Genomic DNA, 24,987 nt, shown 5'->3' on the forward strand with positions numbered 1-24,987 from the left:
ATACAAATAACAAATAATTCTAGTAAAACTTATTGAATAGCATTTTTTCTGCTGGGAATGATTGAGTTTTTATTAGTCTGTTTGGGTTTGTTTTGCTTCTTGAGAGATCAGGTTATTATCAATTTTGGGAAACTTAAGGCATTATCTCTTTGAATACTTTTTTTCCTATATTCTTTTTTCTTTTTTTTTCTGTAACTCATATTAGAAATACATTGGATCTTCTAATTATGTCTTTCAAGTTTCTTGACTTCTTTTTCATATTTTTCACATCCTTTATTCTTTGTTTTTCCTTCTGTACAATTTTCTCAGATTCAAGTTCTCTCTTACTATTTTTTCTTCAGCTGTGTCTAATATGTTGCTTAACATTTCCATTAAGTTTTAATTTAAATGACTATATTTTTATTTATATAACTTGTGTTTTATTCTTTTTCAAATCTATTTTATTATTATTTCATGTGATCAACGTTTATTTTGTCTTTATTTCAGCATACTTGATTGTTGTCTCCCATAATTTTATTATCTGAGGTTCTGCCATTTGTTGATTAGCTGATTTTCAGTATGGTTTCCTTATTTATTTGTAAATTTTGGATAGTGAACTCATCTTAAGTGGGACCTATTGGTGGGAATCTTGTACAACCTCCAGAGCAGTTTCGAATCTCCCACTGCCAAGTATATTTCCAGCTCGGAAGAACTTTTTTTTCATTAGATTTTTTTCCCCCTTAGACAACTCTAGACAATGGAATAAACTCATTATGATACATTTTTTGGAAGATAATTTTTTTTCCCATCCCAAGCCTAGACAAAGATACACAGTCTTCTATTTTGGGATGGCATTTTTTCAGGTGGGTAAAACCGTCTGGAACCTCTCTTGATTAAGGAGCCTCAGTTCTATCTCCTTTTTCTCAAAAGGGCTCTAAGCTGTATTTGTTATTCATGTGATGATTAAGGACCTAACCTTTTGGTTGTGAAGATATGCAAAACACTGAAGAGCTGTCGAGTATTATCAGCTTATTCTTATCTTTTTAGTTCAAGTTTCCCCAGTCATTTTTGGCCACTGTAGAATTTTCTTGCCTTATTTCCTTTAGTTTTACAGCAGGAGCATCTTCAGGTTTTTCCAACTCCCAAAATGACAGAAAGAGAAGTCTGTCTAACTCTTAAAGCTTAGGCCACTCAGATAAGGAAGAGTCTTGGGTTAGAAAGAAAATGATTTAAATAATAATAGAGTCAAACACTCATAGAGCATAATGTAAATTTGTTTACTTCAAAAATTGGTATTGTGCTTTTGCTTGCTTTAAACTATACTTTCAGGAAAATATTCCTGAATATTTAGGAAAATATTCAGGAATATATGCTTCACTGAAAATATTTTTATTTTTTCAACAGTTGGTATCTACTGTCTTTGTGACAGCATGGGCTACCCTCAGATTTCAGTGTATTGTATACTGATTTATTTCTCTCTTGGACAAAAGGTAATCTAACCAATGTTTGAATTGGAAAAATGATAATCAGTGCTGTTCAGATCTTCCAAGTGAAAAAACGTGTCATTAAAACAAAACAAAAATAGACTTAAGTGGTGCTGGAATTTTAACAATGTTGTCATGAACTGCTGCTCATTAAAAGCAATTAGCCTAATTATTATTATTATTATTTGTTAATCCTCACGAGAGAGAGAGAGAGAGAGATCAATGTGAGAGACATGTATCAATTGGTTGCCTCCTACAAGTTCCCCAACCAGGGCCGGGGATCGAGTCTGCAACTCAGGTATGTGCCCATGACCAGGAATCAAACCCACAACCCTTCAGTGCATAGACCAATGCTCTAACCACTTGAGGGTGGAGGGGGCATAATATATGGTGACTGAAGATGGTTTGACTTTGGGTGGTGGGCACACAGTGCAATATACAGGTCTATCTTAGAAATGTACACTTAGAACCTATATGATTCTATTAACCAATGTCACCCCAGTAAATTTAATAAATTTTTTTTAAAAAAGATTCTCTTTGTCTTTAACTTTTGGAATTTTAATGATGATGTGTTTTGGGGTATATCATGTTTGAGACTCTCTGTGCTCCCTGGATTTGTGTGTCTATTTCCTTCACTAGGTTAGGGAAGTTTTCTGTCATTATGTTTTCAAATAGGTTTTCAATTTCTTGCTCTCTCTCTTCTTTTTCTGGCACTCTCATGGTGAGAATGCTGTACTCCTGAAGTTATCCCAGAGCTCCTTATGCTATCCTCATTTTTTTTTTTTTTTTTTTTTTGGATTCTTTTTTCTTTTTGCTGTTTTGATTGGGTGTTTTTTGCTTCCTTATGTTCCAAATTGCTGATTTGATTCTTGGCTTCATCTAATCTACTATTGATTCCCTGTAAATTATTCTTCACTTCAGTTATTGTATATGTCATTTCTGACTGGCTCTCTTTTATGGTTTTCATATCCTTTTTTATGCTATTGAAGGTCTTTCTAAGGTCATTACTCTTCTCTAAGTTCACTGAGCATCCTTATAACCAGTGTTTTGAACTCTACATCTGGTAGATTGCTTGTCTACATTTTTTAAAGTTCTTTTTCTGGAATGTTGTTCTGTTCTTTCATTTGGGACATGTTTCTTTGTAACCTCATTTTGGAAGCTTCCCTGTGTTTGTTTCTATATGTTAGGTAGAGCTGCTATGTCTCCCAGGCTTGGTAGAGTGGCCTAATGTAGTAGGTGTCTTGTAGAGTCCAGTGGCACAGCCTCCCCATTCACCAGAGCTGGGCACTCCAGATGTATCCCCCTATGTAGGCTGTGTGTACCCTCCTGTTGTATTTGAGGCTTGATTGCTGTTGGCATGTCAATGGGAGGGATTTACCCCCAGGCCAATAGGCTTGGAGGACTGGTTGTGATCACTGATCACCGTATAGCATCAGCTGGGCAGGGGCCCACCCCAAGGAGCAGGACTTTCTTTAGCGGGGCCCTGGTGCCCGCTGCGTCCGCCCCTTGAATGTGTCACTTGTGGAGGTGGTTGGGTGGTGCTTCGACAAATGTGGTTTGAAGCTGTCCACTGGGTGTGCTGTTTCTGGGGCCTCTGGGAGGTACAGACCAAGGTCAGTTGCCACCTGTGTTCTCCCCATGCCGCCTGAATGAGCTACAAAGTGATCCACAGGTGGCTGCTACTTGGGCTGGGCTTAGAGGTGCCCAGGAGAGGCCAAACTGTCAACCAAGTCTGCTGCTGCTAATGCTGGGCCTGGGGCCACTGAGTGAGATGTACAGAGCAGGCCGAGGTCAGATGCTGCTTGTTTGAGAGATTTTAGATAAGTCTGAAGCATGAGCCAAGACAGGCCATTTATTTGGAAAAGCCACTAGAAACAGCTTGAGTAGGCATGCAAGCTGGTTGGGGCGGGGTCTCAGGTAATCGCCAGGGCAGGGCAAAGAGTGATAGCCAGGTTGATGGAAACTCAGATATGCCGCCCCCCTGCTGGCTCTGTGGGAGGGGGGCTCAAAAAAGAAACAATGGTCTCTGCCAGCACTTTTGTCTGGGAGAAAGCTACCCATCCAGCTCTGGCTTTGATGCCAGAGAATTCAGTTCCTCTCCATATGTCCATGGTGCCTTTTGAGCTGGTTTCCTAGCACTGGAACTCAGAGGAAGCGAGTCCAAGTAAGTCTGTGTGCTGGCCCTTTAAGAGGATCTGCCTGGGACTCTAGCAGCCCTCTGTTTCCCTCAGCCTCAATCCCCACTGGTTTTTATAGCCAGAAGTTATGGGGACTTCTCTTCCTGGCACTGGAACCCTGGGGTGGGGCTAGGACCCCTTGCTCCTCAGGGGGAAACTCTGTAGCCAAGATATCCCTCTCAAAATTTTTTTTTTAACCCTCACCCAAAGGTATTTTCCCCCCACTGCTTTTAAGAGAGAGTGGAAGGGAGACAGTAAGAGAGAGAGAGAGAGAGAGAGACATCGATGTGAGAGAGACACATCAATTGGTTGCCTCCCACAGGCACCCTGACCAGGGCGAGCCTGCAACCAAGGTACGTGCCCTTGTTTGGAATCAAACCCAGGACCCCTCAGTCCACAGGCTGACTCTCTAACCATTGAACAAACCTGCTAGGGCAGGAATTTTATCTGCCACACAGGGGTGTGGGACCAGACCTTTTTATTTTTTTGTCTCAGCCTCTCCTACCAAGGTTATTTATATCCCCATGATTAATCACCACTAATTCCTGGACCAGGCATAATAAAGTGCAGGGGAGATGATCAGGCCCTGATTTACTATCCCAGATCTGCCTAGAACTGTTTGTCATGCCATAATTTTTCTTGCATTTCATACCTTCAGATCCAGTCATATTAATAGCCTACGGATTTACCTTACCACTTTGTAGAATTGCCCAGCTGCTTGCAAACTCAGTTTTCTAATTTATAGGATTAGGCTCTGCTTGCTAACTACCTCTGTTCCTGGACCCCCACTTCAACATTAACCTTGACCCCTATCTATCCTCAATCACTGACCTTGCCCTCTTCTACTCACCTCCATTCAAAGGTCATTCACTCAAGTCCTGCCATTTTTGAATCCCTGTGGATGTCAGCAAGATGTAGCTAACATAAAAAAAGGAAAAACACTCATAGGAGGTGCATCCTGGGCAGTTTAACCCCATGAGTGAAAATTGCAAAAATAAACCAGGATCCTGAAAGAACTGAAGGTGGCAGTAGAGGAACAAGCATACTTTCTGGTCCTGGTACTGAAGAAAACAAATACAGAAATTCTAGTTTCATTCATTTTCTCTCACATTTGTATTATTTTCTCTTCATGGTTTCATTCTTTCCTATTTATCCCTAATTCACCCATTTATCTTACCTCTGATTCTTTTTCTCCATGTCTTCTCCATTACTTTTGAAGGATTTGTGCAAGAATAGATATTTTTGGTCATTTTTTACCTACTCATCAAGAAATGGTAAATCTGCCATCCTTTGCTTTTTCACCCATTTAAGCCTCACTAAATAAATGGGCTCTGGTAACACAACCAAGTATGTTCTCTGTCATCTTTAATACAAAAATTGTAAAAATAATACTGGGTGGGTAAAATTTATTAAAAAGTGATCATAGGTAATCGCCTGTATTTTTAGCCAATGGCTAATATACTTAACTAATATCCTCAGGAGTATCTATCCAACTGAGGATCAGATCTGCTCAGCTGCTTATTTTTATCAATCAAGTTTTATTGAAACATAGCCGCACTCATTTGTTTACCTATAGCCTATGAATGCTTTTGCACTACCTTGCCCATATGGAATACCATTTAGAAAAAAGGGAAAACACAGAAAGTGGAATCAAGATGGCTCTTAAAACTTCTCTTGGAAGAAACATGTGTTGCTTTCACTAATATTTTATTGGCTGAGCAAGTCATGAGACCAAATCTGGGGAAGGAAGTATATTCCTTCTGCAGGGACTTCAGGGAGGGAGAGGCCTGTTTAGGACAATCCAGATTGTCCTACAGTACTGCAGAGTAATCCAGTCTAGTACAGTGGCTATTCAGCTTTTGTTAAGGGTTCAATATAAAAATGAGAACTTCCACAAGGTCTTAGGGCAGAAAGGTTAATCATTTTTGTCTTCTCTCCCTTTGAAGCATATCAAACAGAAAGAATTCTACATTAAGTATAGCCTCAGAATTCTATGTGTTCTGGGGGTGAAAAGGGAACCTCAGAACTTATTGTTACCTGGCAAGACCCCCACCTTACCCTTCCTCTTCCCAGCACTCACAGCACTATTTGCTTTGAGAGTCTCAGGAGTCATGTCACTGGTTCCCCTGTGTCTCAGCTACAGCTCTTGAGAAGGAGATTTGAGCACAGTGGGCTCACCTGGGGAGTATCTCTCAGCATCAGCAGCTGCCGGGGAAGGGAAGGCAAGGCAGCGGATTGCGGCCCCAGTAGTGCAGTAGCAGAGGCCTGCAGAGATCCTGCAAAGCTAGGGAGAGCTCTGAAGCTTTCAGAGTGAGTGAGGTGGCCCAAGGGGCCAGGCATTCAGATGTCTGTGTTGACCCGTCACTGGTGGGGGGCCAGGTGAGCCCAGGAAGGGGTGTGACATTGGGCAAGAGGGCTCTTTTTTTCAGGCTCTTCCTGGAGGGGTGGCACTCAGTTAAAAGCTGTCAGTATCAACATCCCAGCAACTGGAGGCCAGAGCTTCAGTCCTGGAGAGTGGGGTGCTGATTTGGGCAAAGCATCACAGTATTTACCACACCCTATCTACTCAAGCACACCTAGAAGTACAGAATTCAGGGTGCTCGGGCCTTCTTTACTCCCTGGATTCTCATCTCTATCCAGCTCTAACATGCCCTTTTCTGTCTCAATCATCTATCCCTCCTCAAACCTGTAATTCCTAGACCCTCTTGCCTAGACTCCCAGACTCCTACTGTGCTCTTTGAAATTCACAGCACATCGCCAGCACATTTCTCTGTATTTGTAAACTCTCCTCTCCTCTTTCCCTTCATCTTCTTGCTCTAACAGAAATGGAGCTCTTCCCTGAAGCCACTGCTTTCCCAGCAGACTGTCAAAGGAGGCTGTGTGGCTTTTTTTGCACACAGCCCTAGCTCTTAGACACAGATAGGTGTCTTCCTATTTCCCTCACTGTTATTTCCAGACCTTGCTCCTTCCCTGTCTAATACTCCTAGCTCTGAATCTCCTACTGAGAGACATTGCCATCCACTCCCTCTCCTTGCTGCAGATCAGTCAGTCGTTCGCACTCATTCCTTGAAGACTTTAGCTCCTGGCACCCTGTAACTCTTTCTAACACAAGTTCTGTCATCATTCTTGTGTTATAACTATCCACATAGAGGATGTTTTTAACACATTGGCCTCCCAGTTTGTTACCTTCCCTCCTGGAATGGCCTTGTGTCTCACTTATCTTCATCACATTCCCCTTGTTCATAGTATTGACCTTGTTACTAATAATTACATTTCACCCAAAGTTCCCATTTTAAGCACCCTGCTCTCCAGCCATCATCTCGATCTGTTCAACTCATTTTCTGTGGGATTTTAATTCCAACTTTTTGACCCCTTTGAGACCTCAAGTACCACCTTTGCTCTGTCCCTCTCTACCCAGCTGAGAATCAGTGGCCCACGATGCACACATCATCAATTGCATTGCTTCCTTAGGTTCTCCTCACCTGGTAAAAAGTTCAGCTCTTCATGCATTGCAGCTGGACAGGACTTGAGAAAACCAAACTTGTTAAATTTATGGACTGAGTCAATTTAGACTGCTAAAAGACCACAGACTGGGTGACTTTAAAACAACAGTAATTTGTTTCTCACAACTCTGGAAGCTGGAAGTCCAAGATCAAGGCACCAGCATGGTCACTATCTGGTGAGAGCCTTCTTCCTGGTTCATAGCTGGCACCTTCTGGCTGTATCCTCATGTAGCAGAAGGGGAGAGGAAGCTCTCTGGGTTATAAGAGCACTAATCCCATTTATGAAGGTTCTACCTTCAAGCCCTAAGTACTGTACCTACCAAAGGTCTCACCTTCTAATATGATCAGATTAGGCATTAAAATGTCAACATATAAATTTTTGGGGGGACACAGACATTCAGAATGAAGTCAGAAAGATGATTGCAGAACAGATCATGTTGGGGCTCATAGGTCATTATAAAGACTTTTAATTTTACTTTGAGAGATATAGGAAGCCATTGAAAGGGTTTATTTAACCAGAGGCATGACATAATTCAACTTATATTTTAAATGGCTCAGTCTGGTTGTTATGTGGAAAATAAATTGTAGAAAAGTGAGAGTAGAAGCAGAAGAGTAAGAGACTAATCCTGTATAGTCCAGAAGGTAGAGTTAGAGGTGATAAAGATTGATAGAATTGGAAGTGTTTTGAAAATAGACTCAACAAGATTTACTTATAGATTGGATGTGAACTGCAATAGAAGAAATAAGTCAAAAATGATTCCTAAGGTTTGACCCAAACAGCTGGATGAATCCAGTTGGTATTAGGGAGAGAAATCATGACATATTTAGGGGAGGGGGTAAAGTTCTGTTTTGGAAGCTTTCAGGTAACTTCTAAGTAGAAATGTAGGTTAGATATGTGTCTGGAGTTCAGGGTAGGACTAACTGTATAAATTAATGATTCACTGGCATATAGATGGCATTTAAAGCTATCAGGCTGAGATCATCAAAGGAGTGGTAAGTAAAGAGATCCAAGAACCACCTTGGGGCATTACATTTATAAATTGGCAGGAAGAAGAGGATCCATCAAAGAGGCTGAGACTAAGTAGCCAGGGTTGAAGGAGGAGAGCACAAGTGTGTTGTTTAGAAACCAAGAAAATAAATATTTCAAGAAGTAAACAATGGTCAAATGGGTCAAACCCTGCTGATAAGTAAGGTGAATAAAAATGGATCATTGGGTTTAACAATGTGGAGGTCAAACGTGACTTTGATGAGAGCAAAGGTGTAACTAGAAGAGAATGTGAGGACAATAGAGATATTTTAAGGTGGAAACATGTATAAATGCTGATGAAAATGATTCAGTAGAGAGAAAAGTTGATAATGCAGGAGAAAAGGAGATATTTGCAGAATTGAAATAGTTGAGTATGTGGGAGGAAGTGAGATCTAATAATGCACGAGGACTAAGTTCATTGTTATAAAAAGGAAGACAAAACATATGACTACAGGGACAAAAAGTTAGTAGATTTGTTGACAGGGATTTTATTTTTTCATGGAATTAAGAAGCAATTAGCTGATCTTGAGGAAAGAATGGGATTTTGGAGGTTTGAGAAGAGAGAAGGTATGAAATGGTTGCTTAGGAGAATAAACTTGATAAAAGTGCACAACAGGCAACATGAGAGTCAGACTGTTGTTTGTGGTCATGATTTTACAGAATGACCAGTTAGCACGACTGTGTTTTCCTCTTGGCATATTCAGTTCACAGGTGCAGGTGAGGAGTGGAGGGAGGGAGAGAGAGAAAGAGATAGTCAGATTTGATCAAGGTTGGAATTTTTTGGGCAATTATGACTAAAGAAAAGATGAAAATGGAATCTGCAAAGGAGTGCTTATAATATTGACCATGAAATCTGAGCTGCATGTGAAGAGAAGTGAGGATGTGAGCAGAGGAAGTAAACAATGAAAATGAGGTGCCAGTAGGGTCAAACACTGGAGTTGGGGTATAAGAGGGAGTGAGCTGGTGGAAGGAGAGTGCTTGAAATTGGGATTTTGGATGGAATGCACCTATTGGTAATGATAGAGGACAAGAGTGTGACCATGGAGAAGGGTGTGGTTGATGTTAGATGCAGGACAAGACCCTTGTTGAAGAGTTAAAGATTGGCAGGCTAATGAATTGAATGTATTTCCTATTCTATGGGTCACCGAAATTCCAATAATTATGACAAAAGTAGTGTAGAGAGAAAGTGAGTTGGATCTAAAATAGTCACTGAACTAGGGGTAGTGACTGTGAGTTCTGTCGACAGCTATAGTAATTAGAGGCTGCAAATATCTCCTAATACTAAATTTTTTTTAAATTCTCACCCAAGGATATTTTTTCCATTGCTTTTCAGAAAGAGTGGAAGGGAGAGAGAGAGAGAGAGAAGCATCAGTGTGAGAGAGACACATCGATTGGTTGCCTCCCGCATGCAGCTGGACCGGGGCTGGGGATTAAGCCTGCAACCGAGGTGTGTGCCCTTAGTCAGAATCAAACCCGGGACACTTCAGTTCATGGGCCAACACTCTAACCGCTAAGCCAAACCAGCTAGGGCTCCTAATACTAATTTTATGAAGTTGGCTGTTTCATTCAATCAGTGTAGACCTTGGTTTATTTTTCTGAAAATAGGGAAGCCCTCTTTGTTCCAAACCCTGTGATTTAAAAAAATATATATGTGTATCTGTCAATCTTTCAAACCATGTTTAAAACTCCTCTGTTACCCAGAGAACAGTTGAACTATAAGTATTTCAAGTTTCTTGAAATTATAAGGAAATCTATTTTAGACTGTATTATATAACCTTGTTAATTTACAAGGATATCTTCTTATAGCTAACAAGATAAATTAAGGGACTTTCTGGGTTGAAGGAGGTGGAAGATCAGGGGGAGAGCCAAAACAATTCTACAATGTTTATTAAGTACCAATCAGGGAAATTTGGAATTAATAGTGTTGGAGGTTTTACCATTAAAGAGAGAAAATTGCATGACTGCTAGTTTATGACATGAGCCAAGAAGGGGTCTTTGGCATCAAAACTAACTGAATGAACATTCTTACCTATCAGAGGGGATTCCCTCACTCCTCCATTCTCCCTTGACCCAGTGTCATTCTTCTGCTAGAGTACCTTTCTCATTGCAACATAGCAATGTAATTTCTTCCCTCCCATCCTGGTCTAGAATTGGAGTGCCACAAAGGAAGGCTCGTTTCCTATTCACCATCTTAAGTGCAGTGCCTGATATACTGTCACTTGATCTTATCAATGCAGGATTGAATGACTGGAATACATGAATGGAAGCAGTAGCTACTCATTTATTTGCTTTATCACCTACGTATTAAACAATAACCATCTTGTAGATTGTAGTTAATCTACAACTTAGGTGTTCGTAGGTATTTAAAATATGTATTTAAACTACATGTGAGAAAAATCACATGAGTAAGTAGTTTTTTTGTTTGTTTGCTTTTTTCCTGTTTCTTAGTAATTTTATAGGATTGCTGGTTCCTGCTGAGTGCCATGCTTTCTTTGCTCCAGTATCCTGTTGTATCTTACACATGTGCATGGCAACATCTCTCCTTGTATAAACTCCTTTTGATTTGAACTTGCATCACACCAGCAAAGTATTTCTCATACTCTAGGTCTCTTGGAAACTTTGGAGCCAAGAGTCCTCAAAACACTTGCAAGAAGAATTTTGAGGAATTGTGTTCCTTTTTGGCCATTCTTTGCAGGGGCTCTGGACCACGATCTCCTACATTGGACTTCGATGTGCCAGGGCAAAATGTGAGTAGAAGAAGCCTCACTGTATACTTATTTCTAACTGATAAAAATTTATTTTTTATTGTATTATGTTTCTAACTGGAGAGTAAGCCATTTGCCCAGCCCTGGAAATAACCAGTGTAGCTTTGACATGAGCTCTGAGGTGTTACTGGGTGTTTCAAGAATCTCTCTTCTGATGAGCGAGGCTTATTGTGGATGCGAGATGGGGAAAGTGGCCACCACAGTGTGGAGCAGATGGGACTGACTTGGGGGATGAAATCATGATTGTCTCACCTTTGCCTCTAGTGGGCTCAGAGACTGGAGGCAAGTTACCTCTCTCTATGGACCTCTCTTCTCATCTGTAAAATAAAGGGGTTGGCTCAAGATGTCTGAATGGTTTTTCCACTTCTATCATTCCTGAAACATTGTGGACTTTTTCTTCTTTCAGTACCAGGTGTTCTTTCAGCTGTAAGTGAGCCCTGCCCAGCCACTCCCTTTTCTTCTTAAGATAATATTTTAGTTGTAATCTTCCCCCGTCTCCACCTCAGTCCTGTGTTTTTTATTTTTTATATCATTGTTTTCTTTTTCTAAACACTTTATTAAATTTATTCAGGTGACAATGGTTAATATGAACATTTAAGTTTCAGGTGTGGGTTTCTATGTTACAAGATCTGTATCTTGCTCTGTGTGCCCACCACCCAAAGTCATATTTTCTCCCATCACCATATATTAAGACCTCCTTCACTCCCACCCCTCAAGTTTTCTTATTCACATCTAATCTGGGTTGGTTTACAAACCTGGAAAAATTAAAATCAAATCAGCATACATTTCCTGAGCTTGTAATCTGAGCTGCCCACTGGGGACATGGACAAGAAAAGATAGGGCTCTGTCTCTCAGGCATGCACAGCTTGGCAGAAATGCCACTTAGCTCCATTGCTGCAGATTCAGTTTTAAAAACCGTAGGTACTCATGAGCATTACTTCTGTCTCCCACAGGGGAATTTTATTGATGCCTTTCCAGAGGATATAAGGAAGTTACCAGCAGCTATAAATACGAATGGCAATGAACATTTTTTCTCTGTGTCTTTGGTGCAAAGACAATATATACCTTCTATCTAGTATTAATTTGGTTGGACTACTTCCGTTTTACAGAACTGCTATCTTACTGTGACATATTATTTAACAACAAGGGAACACATTAAGTAAAAAGCAGGATGTTCAAAATTCTGAAGACTAGGAGTTGGATAAGAAAGCAGGCCCAGCGAGCTGTGTGGACCAGCAGTGCTGTCTGAGCTGAAGGGAGAAGGCAACTTGGATGATTTAGCTAAGGTGTGGTGGTTCCCTCTAAAGCTGGGAGTTGTTGAGTTATTTTGCTTACACAGTGTGAACCCAGTAAAGATTTTTGAAAAGCAAAATTTTAGCTGCACCTTTGTTCCAAGAGAATAAACTCTGTTTAGAACAAAGGAAAATGGTCTATTTTCACTCCAGGAAAGAGCTGAGCCACAGTGGGGGCTGGCAAAGGGCACCTTCCTAGGTTTCCACAGTGAGGTTCATTTTGTGACCTGATAATAAAAATGTCATAGGATATTCAGTTGTCACATACTTTGCTGTATGCACAAAAATACGTCCAAGGAAAACTGTCAGTTACTTTTGGGTGGTTCTCACTTCTACTCCTCTCCATTATCTTAAATATTAGGGAATTGAGAACAATATATTTTACACACTTTATAGTTAACATTTGGTTGGTTACTCATTTTGCTGTTGTTTTTGGTAGTGTTACTGTTTATTTATTAATTATTTATTTATTAATGACATTTGGCATTAATGAATGACTATCTAGAAAAATTACATAAACTTCATATAGGATTTGAAAAACACTAGAAAATGTACTGGTTATTAGAGAATAGTTAATTAGAAAAAATATCATTTTAGGAAACATCCTTTAAAAAAATTTTTATTGACTTTATTGGGGTGACATTGGTTAATAAAATTACATAGGTTTCAGGTGAACAATTCTATAATACATCATCTTGTATATTGTACTGTGTGTTCACCACCCAAAATCAAGTCTCCTCTGTCACCATTTATTCCTCCTTTACCCTCTTGTACCTCTCCTAACCCACTTTCCCCTACCACCATACTGCTATCTGTGTCTATGAAATTTTTTTCTTGATTTGTTCACCTTTTTCACCCAGGCCCCACACCCCCGCCCCTCTAACAGCTGTCAGTCTGTTTTCTGTATCTATGAGAAACACATCTTTTTTTTTTTTTAATATACTTTTATTGATGCTTCTTTTTAAGCCATGAATTATAGAAAAACCTTGTGATATAAACAATTAAGCAAATTATTGACCCACTTGGTAGTGAACAAGAGAGGCAAAATGACTTGCCCATGCTCGCACAGCTAACAGGTGGTAGGGCCTGAGTTCAAATTCAGTACACCAGTTTCCCTCTCCCCTCTCCCCACAAGTGATGTTGTCTCCCTTTCCCTTAGGAGCCCTGATTTTTGCACAAGTATCCACACCTCCTGCATGCAGCCCACTCACTGGGAGGAAATGATTTCATTTCTGGCTACTTGAGATGGGGCATGTCACTGGGGTCTACACTAATGATGGGTTCCCATTTTCTGGCCAGAGCTATTGTATCAGGGGTGGTAAGTAAGCCTATAGACCATGTTTGTGGAGGAATTTCTGGGACAGATGTGTCCTCTCTCTTCTGGAAAATCTTTGGGTAACCACCTTTTATCTCTGTCCTTAGATATGAGTGAAAATATAGCCCAGGCAGTTGTGGACAGTCAAATTGGGACCACTAGAAGTGAAGCTGGCATTGCCAGGCATAGAGAGATGCAGAAGTAAACCTGACGTTGGTGAGCAAGTGAATAAAATCTACCTGAAACCAACCCTACCTCTAGCATCTCTAGTTTTCAGTCATGTAAGCCATTTAATCTCTTTGATTGTTTAAGCCACATTGAGGTGTTTTTTTCTTTCTTTTTTCTTTTTATCACTCAGTGGAAATATTCATGGCCATAATTTGGGAAGATAAGATTCTATCTCTTTCTCAAAAGCTATCTAGGTAGAGATTTAACCAGGTATAGCTGTTACGCTTGGAGAGAATTAATTAAATCTCAGTATTTAAGAGCTATGTGATAACTAGTTCAGGTTATATTTACAACTCTATATTTAAATAAAACTTAAATGTCAGGTGCCTGAATATGAATATAAAAATATCAGTACCGGCTGTTCCTGCAGCTGAACTCAAATTATGGCTCCCTTAGGGGGAATCAATACTTTTAAGCCAAACAAATTCCAACATGTATTTCCAAAGGACAAATAATAAATGGCCAAAGAAAATATTTTAAAAATATCTCCACAGAAGATAAAAATTAGGAAGAAATTCTACTGGTCTGTTACAATAGTTGGAAAAATCTTCCCTTAAGCTCCTTCAATGTAGGATCTTGCTTCTCCCCCACAACAGAGCCAAGTAAAACTTTTAAAGTGGAAGAGTTGATTGCTAGTGATTATAAACACAGAAAATTTAAGGATAAATATAAATTCCAAAGATTTCAATGGTCCTAAACTTTAAACTAGGAGGGCAGTGCTTCTGTTGGTACTAAGGAAGCCAGGGAACCCAGTGTCTTCAGATAGTAGTGGGTATATTGATTTTTCTTGTCAGGAAATGTTCAAGGCCCTCTTATTTCAAGTTTCCTATTGTGTTTTCCTTTGTTTTTAAAATTTATATTTATTGTTGAAAGTATTACAGTTGTCCCATTTTTTTCCCCAAGTTGACCCCCTCCACCTCGCTCCCACCCCCTCCTCTGGCCTTCACCCCATTATTGACTATCCATGGGTTATGCATATATGCATATAACTTCTTTGGTTAACCTCTTCCCACCCTCGACCCTCCTTCCCTTTTTCCTCTGAAATATGATCATCTGTTGCATGCGTCAATGTCTCTGGATCTATTTAGTTCATCAGATTCTTTTGATCATTAGCTTCTACCTAAAGAAGACCCTTCAATATTTCCTGTAGTGCTGGTCTGGTGGTGATGAACTCCTTTAGCTTTTCCTTATCTGAGAAGCTCTTTATCTGACCTTTAATTCTAAATGATAGCTTTGCTGGGTAGAACAATCTTGGTTGTAGTTCCATATTTTTCATCACTTTGAATATTTCTTGCCACTCCCTTCTGGCCTGCAAGGTTTCTGTTGAGAGATCAACTGACAGTTGTATGGGTGCTCCCTTGTAGGTAATGAACTGCTTTTCTGTAGCTGCTTTTACGATTCTCTTTTTCTTTAACCTCTGGTATTTTAATTATGATGTGTCTTGCTGTGGGCCTCTTTGGGTTCCTCTTCTTTGAGACCCTCTGTGCTTCCTGGACCTGTAAGTCTATTTCTTTCCCCAGGTAGGGGAAGTTTTCTGTAATTATTTTTTCAAGTAGTTTTTCAATTTCTTGTTCTCTTTTCTCTTCTTCCAGCACCCCAATAATATTAATGTTGGGCCTCTTGAAGTTGTCCCAGAGGCTCCTTATACTATCTTCATATTTCTGGATTCTTTTTTCTTTTTGCTCTTCTGGTTGGGTGTTTTTTGTTTCCTCATGTTCCAAATTGCTGATTTGATTCTCAGTGTCATCTACTCTACTGTTGATTCCCTGTAAGTTATTCTTCATTTCACTTTGAATTGGTACTTTGTTATGTTATTGATTTTCTCAGTTATTTTTGTAAAACTCTTACTAATATGGTTGAGCATCCTTATAACCAAAATTCTGAACTCTCTGTTAGCTTGCTTAGATCTATTTCATTTAGTTCCTCTTCTAGAGATTTCTTCTGTTCTTTCCTTTGTGACATGTTTCTTTGCCTCCACATTTTGGTTGCTTCCAGGTGTTTGTTTCTATGTATTAGGTAAAGCTGCTATGTCTCCTGGAATTTGTAGAGTGGCTTTGTGTAGTAGATGTCCTGTAGGGTCCAGTGGCTCAGCCTCTCCAATCACCTGAGCTGGGCCTTCTAGGTGCTCCCCTGTGTGGGCTGTGTGCACTGTCCTGTTGTAGTTGAGCCTTGGTTGCTATTGGCGTCACTGGGAAGAATTGACCCCCAGACAATCAGCTGTGAGGACCAGCTGCAACTACAGCCAAAGAGCTTCTGTGCTGGAGACACCCCTATGGAGCAGGATTTACTTCAGTTGAGCTTTGATGTTCACCAAGTGCGCTCCTTGAGTGTGTCACTCGTGGATGTGGTAGGGTTGTAATCCAGCGTGGTTGAGTCTGACCACCAGGTACACTGTCTTTGGGGCCTCCAGGGAGGTGCAAAGTCAGCCTGTGCCAGTGCCTTGCCCAGGGCCACCCAGCATGAGCTACACAGCAAACTATAGTTGGCTGCTCCTTGTGCTGGGCTTGGAGGTGTCCAGGAGAGGCCAAGCTATGAGCCAATGCAGCTGCCGCTAGTGCCAGGCCTGGGGCCACTCATCAAGCCATATGGGGCCCGCTGCTGCTTGTTTGAGAGATTTTAGGGAAGTCCTAAACATAAGGTTCGAGAGGCCACTTGCATAGAAAAGCCCCTGGAAATGGCCTGGATGAGCTGCAGGTGGGGAGGGGCGGGGCCTCCGGGAATCACGGGGCGGGGCCAAAGGTGGGAGTCAGGTGCTCGCGATTCAAACATGGCGCCTGCCTGCCCGCTGTGTGCGGGAGGACTCGCCTAAGGAGCAACGGCCTCTGCCAGCTCTTCTGCCTGGGAGGAAGCCGCCCCTCCACCTCTCTCCCCGACTTCAGGCAGGTTAGTTCCTCCCCGAGTGTCCCAGGTCCTTTCAGCTGCTGCCTTTCAGCTGCTGCCTTTCAGCTGAGTCCTTTCAGGGCTCAGAGGGAGCGTCCGAGTGAGTCCGTGCCGGGCCCTTTAGAGGAGCTGCTGGGGCTCCCGCAGCCTCCGCAACCCTCAGGGACAGTCCCCGCTGGTTTCACGGCCCGGAGTTGTGGGGACGGCTCTTCCGGGCCTGGAGCCCTGGGCTGGGGGCCTGTTGTGGGGCTGGGACCTTCACTCCTCCAGGAAACCCCCACCAACAAGATTCCCTCCTGGGTTTAACCTGCGGCACCAGGTGCGGGCCCACGGTTGTGTCTCCGGGATTCAGCCCCAACCGCCCGTGTTTCCCCCCCTCCTACTGGTCTCGGTGCTGCTTCAGTTCCCTCCTTTAGGGCTTCTGTGCAGCCAGATCTCAGGAGGCTCTGAGGAATGGTGGTTCTGTATTTTAGTTGTAATTTTGATGTGGTTGCGGGAGGCGGCGGGTGCAGCTGTCACCTACGCGCCGTCTTGATCCCTCCCCCCTTCTTTCTTTGACAGACTCTAAAGGCTTAAGACTTTTCTTTCCAGCTTGGAGAGAACTCCTCCTTTCACCTTCTGACACTGTCTTGAACAGTCAAATAGAATTATAAGATGCTTAATAAATTTGGAAAGAAAATGATGATTTTCTGCTTTTGTTTTATTTGTGTCGGAAAGAGAGTCCCAAATCATCTAATGTAATGGACTCAGCGTGTGGAGAGGGCCTGCATTTTAATAATTCACTATAAGGAAGAATGGTTTGATTTTCCAGGTCCCTGGACTATAGAGAGTTCCGGCTCTGGCAATAAGTCATTCGCCTCTAAGAGGCATAAATAACCACAACTTCCAGAAAATAAAGCAGGTAATCTCTAGAAATGCTTGGATAAATTAAAATGAAATACAGCCGAAGACTCCAACCCTTAAGACCCCATTGAATACTGTGTTCTCAGGCAGCTGGTAAGATTTTATTTTATTATTAGAGTTTTATGTCAAAATATAACATAACTCGTTCATTTTGTACATTAATCTTCTCTTCTTCATAAAAATGGCATACATGATGATGACCTACATTAAAGTAAGGATTATAGCGAAAATCTGTAAATAATAAATATATAATACAAATTGTAGAAAATTAAAGTATAAAGCATTAGCTGCAGAAAGAAATATAAATCTTTAAATATTTAAAGGTTGTTGTTTTTTTCCCTTATATGTTGAACTAGTGTATTATCCACTTGAGCCACCTAGTGGTAATATCCATGAAATATGATTTCTTATACTGAAAAATAATAAAACTTATATTTCCAATGTAATGGAAATGAACCTAGTAAAGTGAATAATAACTATTGTATACATTCAGACTTTTGAATTAATGTTTATTTATTGGTAGAATATTATAAAATAAATTATAAAAGCATAACTTTTTATTTTGTTTCTTCTAGTAGAGGCCACTTAACCAAGAATATAAAAATGATAAGAAATTACAATAACTGATGAAGGGGGAAGGTTTCAATGTGTATTACAAAGAAACAGCTATCAAACTGTTAGTGAACTAAAATGATCAATACATTTTAGAACTTACTATATTCAAATATAAGCTCTGTTAAATGGCCTTGGGTGTAGGTAGTTATGTTTTCCAAGTCTGTCTTCCAGCCAATCATTAGTCTCATGTTTTCTCATATTTAAAGAACAAAAGTTAATCACCAAAGAACTTATATGCATGACCCATGGACACAGACAATAGTGTGGTGAGGCCCATGGGGGAGCAGGAGTGGGGTGGAGGGTGTCAATGGGGGAAAAGGGGGGGAAATCTATAATATTTTCAACAATATAGATAAATTAAAAAAATTAATCACCAATCTGCTAAGTAGTCCATTAGAAGCACTTCATACCCAAAGTACATGGGGGCTAATTTTACATTTCTTTAACTGGGAACTGTAGTTTTCATGTTGGCTCTGTTCTGTAATAACTTCCAGCAGAGCCACATTACTAAATGCTTACTGTTAATGTCATGTGTTAGATCTGCATTCATCTTTGCCTAGTTAGCTTTTAAGGAGGTTTTTATTTGTTCCAAGAATGTCAGGTTTTTTGGTTTCCTGCTTCCTTAAATTGCCATATGTCTCTACAGGGTTTTTGTTGTTGTTGCTGTTGTTTTTTGATATCAGAATTAGCACAAAGAAATGACAGATTTGTCTCTTTGAATGCACCAAGCTTCCTAGCCATACAATTGCAAAGTCATACTATGAAATTAATGCATAAATAAGTAGAACAACAAATAGATGTTACTTTCTCTCCCCCCCTCCCTTCCTCTCTCTAAAATCAATGAATAAAAAATAAAATGTAGACAAGTGGTTTCTGGAAGTAAAAATGTTTAGAGGAACAGAGTGTCAGCTTGAGAGTAGATGAGACCTTTAAGGACTGATTGAGCAGAATCAAAATGAAATAAGCTCCAAGAGAGGAGATGCTTCCCTGATATATATGGCATCAGGGAGGTCTGTGAGGGGATGAGGCAACTGAAGGAGGATTCTGCTATGAGCATATGGTGGATTACTGGAAGCCGTTCCATCCTTGCTGGTTGACACAGTCCTTCAAGGAGGAGACATCTGCACAGCCAATGCTCCATGGGACTTGGTGAATGGCATATCCCTCTTCCCATGCTTGTCCCCCTTTCTAACACTGTGTCCTTACCTGAGTCACTACACCAGAAAAGGGCATCACCCTAGCTGGAAACTTTTCCCTAGCAGGGGAGTCGGATAGAACTGGAAAAGCCCCAAGGAGTACGGGAAAATCGTGTGCCGCTTATGAGGAACTCAGACTGTCAGCAGAAAGTTTAGGACTTGTTAGGCCCATTACCACAGGAAGTGCCCCACCGGGGAAAGGCCTGGGTCCAGGGCGCTGATGATTCGCTGGCGCAGGGCAATCCACAGGGAGCCCACCAGGGAGTTCCCAGTGAGGAATGGATTACTGGGGGATGTTCATATTCATGGAAAACTCTGGGAATCCCCACAAGGAAAGAGCAGTCTAAGAAAGAGATTATTTCAATCTACACCTGAACCCTTATCATACAGAGAATATTACAATGAGGATGGACTTGCTGCAGGGAATGTAAACGGAAAAACTAAGGTTAGGTGCCGGACAGGCGGTCAATCATCACAGCTAAAAACAATCACGAGCAAGCTACATAACCCTTACTTAGGACTCGCATAACCTTTACATAAGAAAAGCTGGCTGAGTTATTCTCCTTTTAGCTATGTGGTAGAGCAATAAAATAGTAACTTCAGAATATAAATAACAAACTAGAGATTAACCTGTAGAATAGCCTATACAAATATAAACAATAGGTAAGACTAATAACTAACATACCTAAACAGATGTAAATTCTTTAGCAAAGAAGGTCTATTCATTAACTGTGAAAGGCCAAAACAGAAACCAGAACATAGCATGATGTCATGTTGTTTAACCAGCAATAAAATAAAATAGTATAAATACAGTTATAAGAAGGAAATAGAAAGAGAGAAGATGATTGTCCTGATACTCTGAATGCTGTCTCCGTGTCCTTCATTCTTCGCCAACGCCGTCCATACCTTTGGGGACCCCTGGACTGCTGGGGCTGGACCCCGGTAGTGGATGTCTATTATTTTGTTTATTTTTTCTGGGAATACCATCTTTCTGGACAGAATGTGTGGTCATGGGGTAAGCATGTTTCCTAGGTTGGGTCAATTAGAGAATTTCCTCGGGCATTTTGAACTTGGGACCAGTGAGAAGAGTCTGACCTCTTCTTGAGGATGAAACCTTGGAACTACGAATTACGGTGCTGCTTCCTGCTGTGTGAAGAGAATCAGTCCAGAGATGAGCGATGGAAGCCAATGAGAGGTGGAAGCCAAGATGCAGAAAGGGGAAGAGATGCAGGAGAAGGAGAGCGTTTGAACCAACCTTCTTGGAAGCAATACACTTATTTTGCTTTAAGTAGCTTGACTTGGGTTCTGTCACTTGAAAACCAGAGTCCTGGCTGGTACAGAGCAGAGGCTGCCTGTACACAGCCGAGTGACTTGTTCAAGTGTATCTGGGAAAAGAGCAGGTCTCAGCCCTGAGCATCAGGTAGATAATGACCAGAAGAGCTGGCCAAGACCAGTGCTGTCCAAGACAGGGCAGGTGACCTCATGGAACATTCGTAAGTCACTGCGGGATGGTGTGCCCATTTACATACTTAAAGAATCCCAGGAGGACGTGGAATTTTCATCTACCCTAAAATGTTTATCACAGACTGCATATGTATCCTTTATTTCTTTCCTCATCATTAAAATTTCTACTGTGATGACTAACCTTTACAAGTGGAAAGTACCAAGATAACAAGGTTGGGGCTGATGCTAGCTGTATCAATATTTGTGCCTGTTATGACCATTGCCCCGTTTTAGTAAAACTGCCCAATGTACCTTTTCTTAAAACCTTCGGTCCTATGCAGCCTCATTTGGTATCAGGTGACCTGCCCACCCCCATCCTCATTCCTACCCCCACTTCTACCTCATTAGACAAGTTCAAATTTCAAAAATGTAGTGTTTATGAAATAACAAATTCCAAAACGAACTTCAAAAACATATGCCATACTATGGAAGAGTAAGTAGCCCATCCAGAGACATGGAGGAATAAAACTTTCCTTTGTTCTGGTGCATCCTTAACGTAGAGTAGTAGACATCAGCTAAAACTCGGGTCTGCCTTTGCTCAATTTGGTCTTGACTCTCCACCCTCTTCTCATTTTTCATAGGCTATTCCAATAAACTTATTTCCTCTCATGATTTTAGCTCCCACTGATGTGCTAATGGCTCCCAAATTTACATCTTTCTTGAACTGAAGACCTGTACATCTAATTGTGCATTGAGCATTTCTTAGAAGTCCTATGGAAACCTCAAAGTCAAAGCATCTAACAGCGAACGCTTCCTGAATTCTCCCTATTCCCTAGGTCAGAGAGTGGCATCACCATTACCTAGTTCCTGGTGCCAGAAACCATGAATCATCAGTAGTTTCTTCATTTTTTGACACTCCCCCCAATCCATCTTATCTGTCACTATGATATTTTCACGCTATCTCTGTTATATCTCAAACGCATATCCTTGTCTCCATCCCTACCACTATGTCCTTAGTCAAGAACTTTATAATTTACTGTGTGACTTGTTATAACAGTTTTTAAACTTTTCTTTCAGCCTGGAGTTATCCATCACTGGACACCATTCTCCTGTCTGGAGTTCAGTTTCTAAATTAAAGGATCTCATAATGTCCCTTTAAAAGTCTTTCATTATTCCCCTTGCCAAAGAACAGTGAATTCTTCTGCATGGCTTTTTCAACATGATTTTTCCAACACAGTCTTTAGCCAGTCCCTTCCAACCACTGTGCTTTCCAGTCCTGTGAGTTGCCCCCTCTTGCCTCTGTGCCTCTGTGCCCCGCCTGTTCCTCTGTGAGTACTGTCCCCACTACTTCTGCCTGCCCAGATTCACGATTCGGCTGAGCCACTCCCTCTTTCAGAACGCCCTCCTGACCTTACTCTGTGAATATTTCCACCATAGCACTTGTCGCACTGTCTTCCCATCATCTGCTTACTTCTATGTTTTCCCAAGTATGTTGTAAACTGCATGAAGCTAAAACCAGCACCTGGATATTGAATGAATAAACAAATAGAGTTTTTAATTAAACCAATAAGCTCAATTTGAATCAAACCACGAACTACTTACTAATTTCCCTGTTTTGAGTTGACACTCTGGACAGCACCAATTCTGAACCAATAAACAAGAAAAATGAACATGGCAGTGCTATGCTATTGATAAAAGATGCTGCAAAGGAGGAGCCTCCTGCCATTATTAGCAGAACAGATTGTCAGGTGAGAGAAGTAAAGTATGCTAACCTAAACTGACATAAAGGAGGGTGAGAGGAAGGCAATCATTTCATTCTGATAGAGTAATACCCTAATAGAGACTGTTAACTTTTAAGCAGCTGTAACAGAAATTGGTTGGTATCTGAATGAACAATGTTGAAAGTCTTTGATTGCCCCCCAAAGATGGAAAAGGCCTTTCTGGAAGAAGAGAGAAGGGGAGCTGTGTAGGAGACTATGAGGACTCACATAGAAGACTGGATGGGATTTGGATTTTATGATCCCAACTCAAAGGAGTTGGCCAAGAAGCTTATTTTCAGTCTATTTTCTATTGTTTCATCTTTTTAAGGCTGTTTTTCTCTTGAAAACATTTAGCAATTAGCTAGCAAAATAGCATTTGCCTTTCTTTGTAGGTCAACTAAATTAGTCTCAGGATCTCTGCTTCTTTCCTCCTGGAACCCTGAGGCAGCTGAATTATCTGCTAGAGATACCCTGGCCTTTACCCTCCACAAAGAGGAGCTAGAGACACACTTGAGGCACATAAACCAAGAGATCATGCTGGTCCAATCAGAAAATTTCAGTGACATAAATAAATGTCACCAAATGAGAAGTTGCTCCAGAATTTCTATAAAAAAGGGGATTAGAGGCACAATTTGATTGTAATGGGGAGTGGTCAGGGGCTGATGCAGATATGGAGATTATGGAGCTGTAGGGTGAAGCTAAATTCTCCTGAGCTCCCAGCCTATGTTAACATGGTGATGATTTTCTTACCACAGTGTGCTGGACATTGTGGGAGACTGAAAAACAAAAAAGCACCACAACTTGATTAAAATAAACCCTGCCGTCAAGAAAATTAGAGGAGACAGAAAAACTTAACAGGTCTAAGAGGCTATTAATAAACCTAGAACAGTTTTCTGAATACAAATAAAATACAGGAAAACCCTATTGTAACATGATAAAAGAGGTTCCAGATGTTCTCATAGTGTAAATATAGAGTCAACATTATTGCAAAATAAAGTAATGAGGCTGGTCTGTGCAGCTGATGGACCAGGAGATCCAGGCCTGACCACATCATTTAAATCCCTCCTGGTCTCAGATACAATTTGGTACCACTTGACGGCCATTGTAACCTCTGGTTAAATATCAATGGGGATGATTCTGGGTCTTGGGCCTGGCTGGACATTCAGGGCAGCTGCAAGGATTCCAGAAATTTCTGGGTCACTTGGTGTCCATTCCTCCCTGTTTCCTAAAACAGGGTTGCCTGCAGTTTCTCCACCCAGTCTTGCCCTCTCATCCCACATGTCTCCACTCCAGAAAATGAGAACTTTGCCCAGCTCCATTTGAAAAGTGGGATTGGCACAGATGAAGATATTTGCCAACTTCCATTGCATTATATCTTAATTTAAATTATCCTGGGGCATGGTTATCAAGGGATTTTTCTGTAATAACGTTCTTTTTGAGTTGAAAGAAATCAAAGTACTGCCCTGAGGAGAAAGAATTAAGATATAATTATTGTACAAGGTGGATGTGTGTGAATAATGATAACTAAGGATTATTGAATCTTTATGCAAGGCATTTTCTAGGCAGTGTATTTGCCTTATCTCATTTATTTCTCACAGCAGCCCAATGAGGTCTGCACTGTTATAATCTTTATTTTAGAGATGTGGAAATTTTAGGTATAGAAAGATAAAGTAATTTCCCAAGAGCATGTAGCTACTAAGTGGCAAAGTTGGGAATATAAACTCAAGCCAGTCTTATTCCAGAGACCAAGTTTTTAACCACAATGTTATTTTAAAGTGAAAGAGTAAAGGTTGCCAGTTTTTGTTGTGTTGTGTTGTTGTGTTTTGTATTATGGTTGTGTTTTGTAGCTGGACTATAATGATTGAAATCTCACTAGCCAGCTTTGTTATACATGAAAAGAATACCATTAGTGTAGGGAAATCCTGCAAACATTTGAAATTTTGATTTCTTCCAAAGAAATTCTGATTTGATTTCTAATCCTAGCCTTTTATCTTTTCACTGAGGCATCTTGCAGCCTATTTGTTTTCTCTTTTCCTAGAATTTTTCATTTTTCTCTCTCTCTTAATTTTTTCCTCTTTCCATTTCAATGTGCCCATGTCTACAGCACCTTGGAAAAACCCCATGGAACGTTTATTGTGCCTACTTCCTCTGGTTTTTGCAAAAGACTTATTTCTCCCTTCCACTCCCACTTCTACTTCACTTCCTCAATGTCCGTCTCTTGAAGGCCCAGGCAATCTCTGAAAAGTTCAAGGGCATTTGTCACTTTTATTGCTCCTGGTTCTATTTTCTACGTTACCAGGAGATCCAACCCTCTGCGTCTCCTTTCCTTTGCTTTTTGTCATGTCTAATCGCCCTCCTGCCCACTCACTGTGGGTGTCTTCAATGCTTATTTCTCAGAGCTCTGCTATGCTTCGATGCAT

Source organism: Miniopterus natalensis, chromosome 1 (genome assembly GCF_054644295.1).
Source record: "Miniopterus natalensis isolate mMinNat1 chromosome 1, mMinNat1.hap1, whole genome shotgun sequence".
NCBI lineage: Eukaryota > Metazoa > Chordata > Mammalia > Chiroptera > Miniopteridae > Miniopterus > Miniopterus natalensis.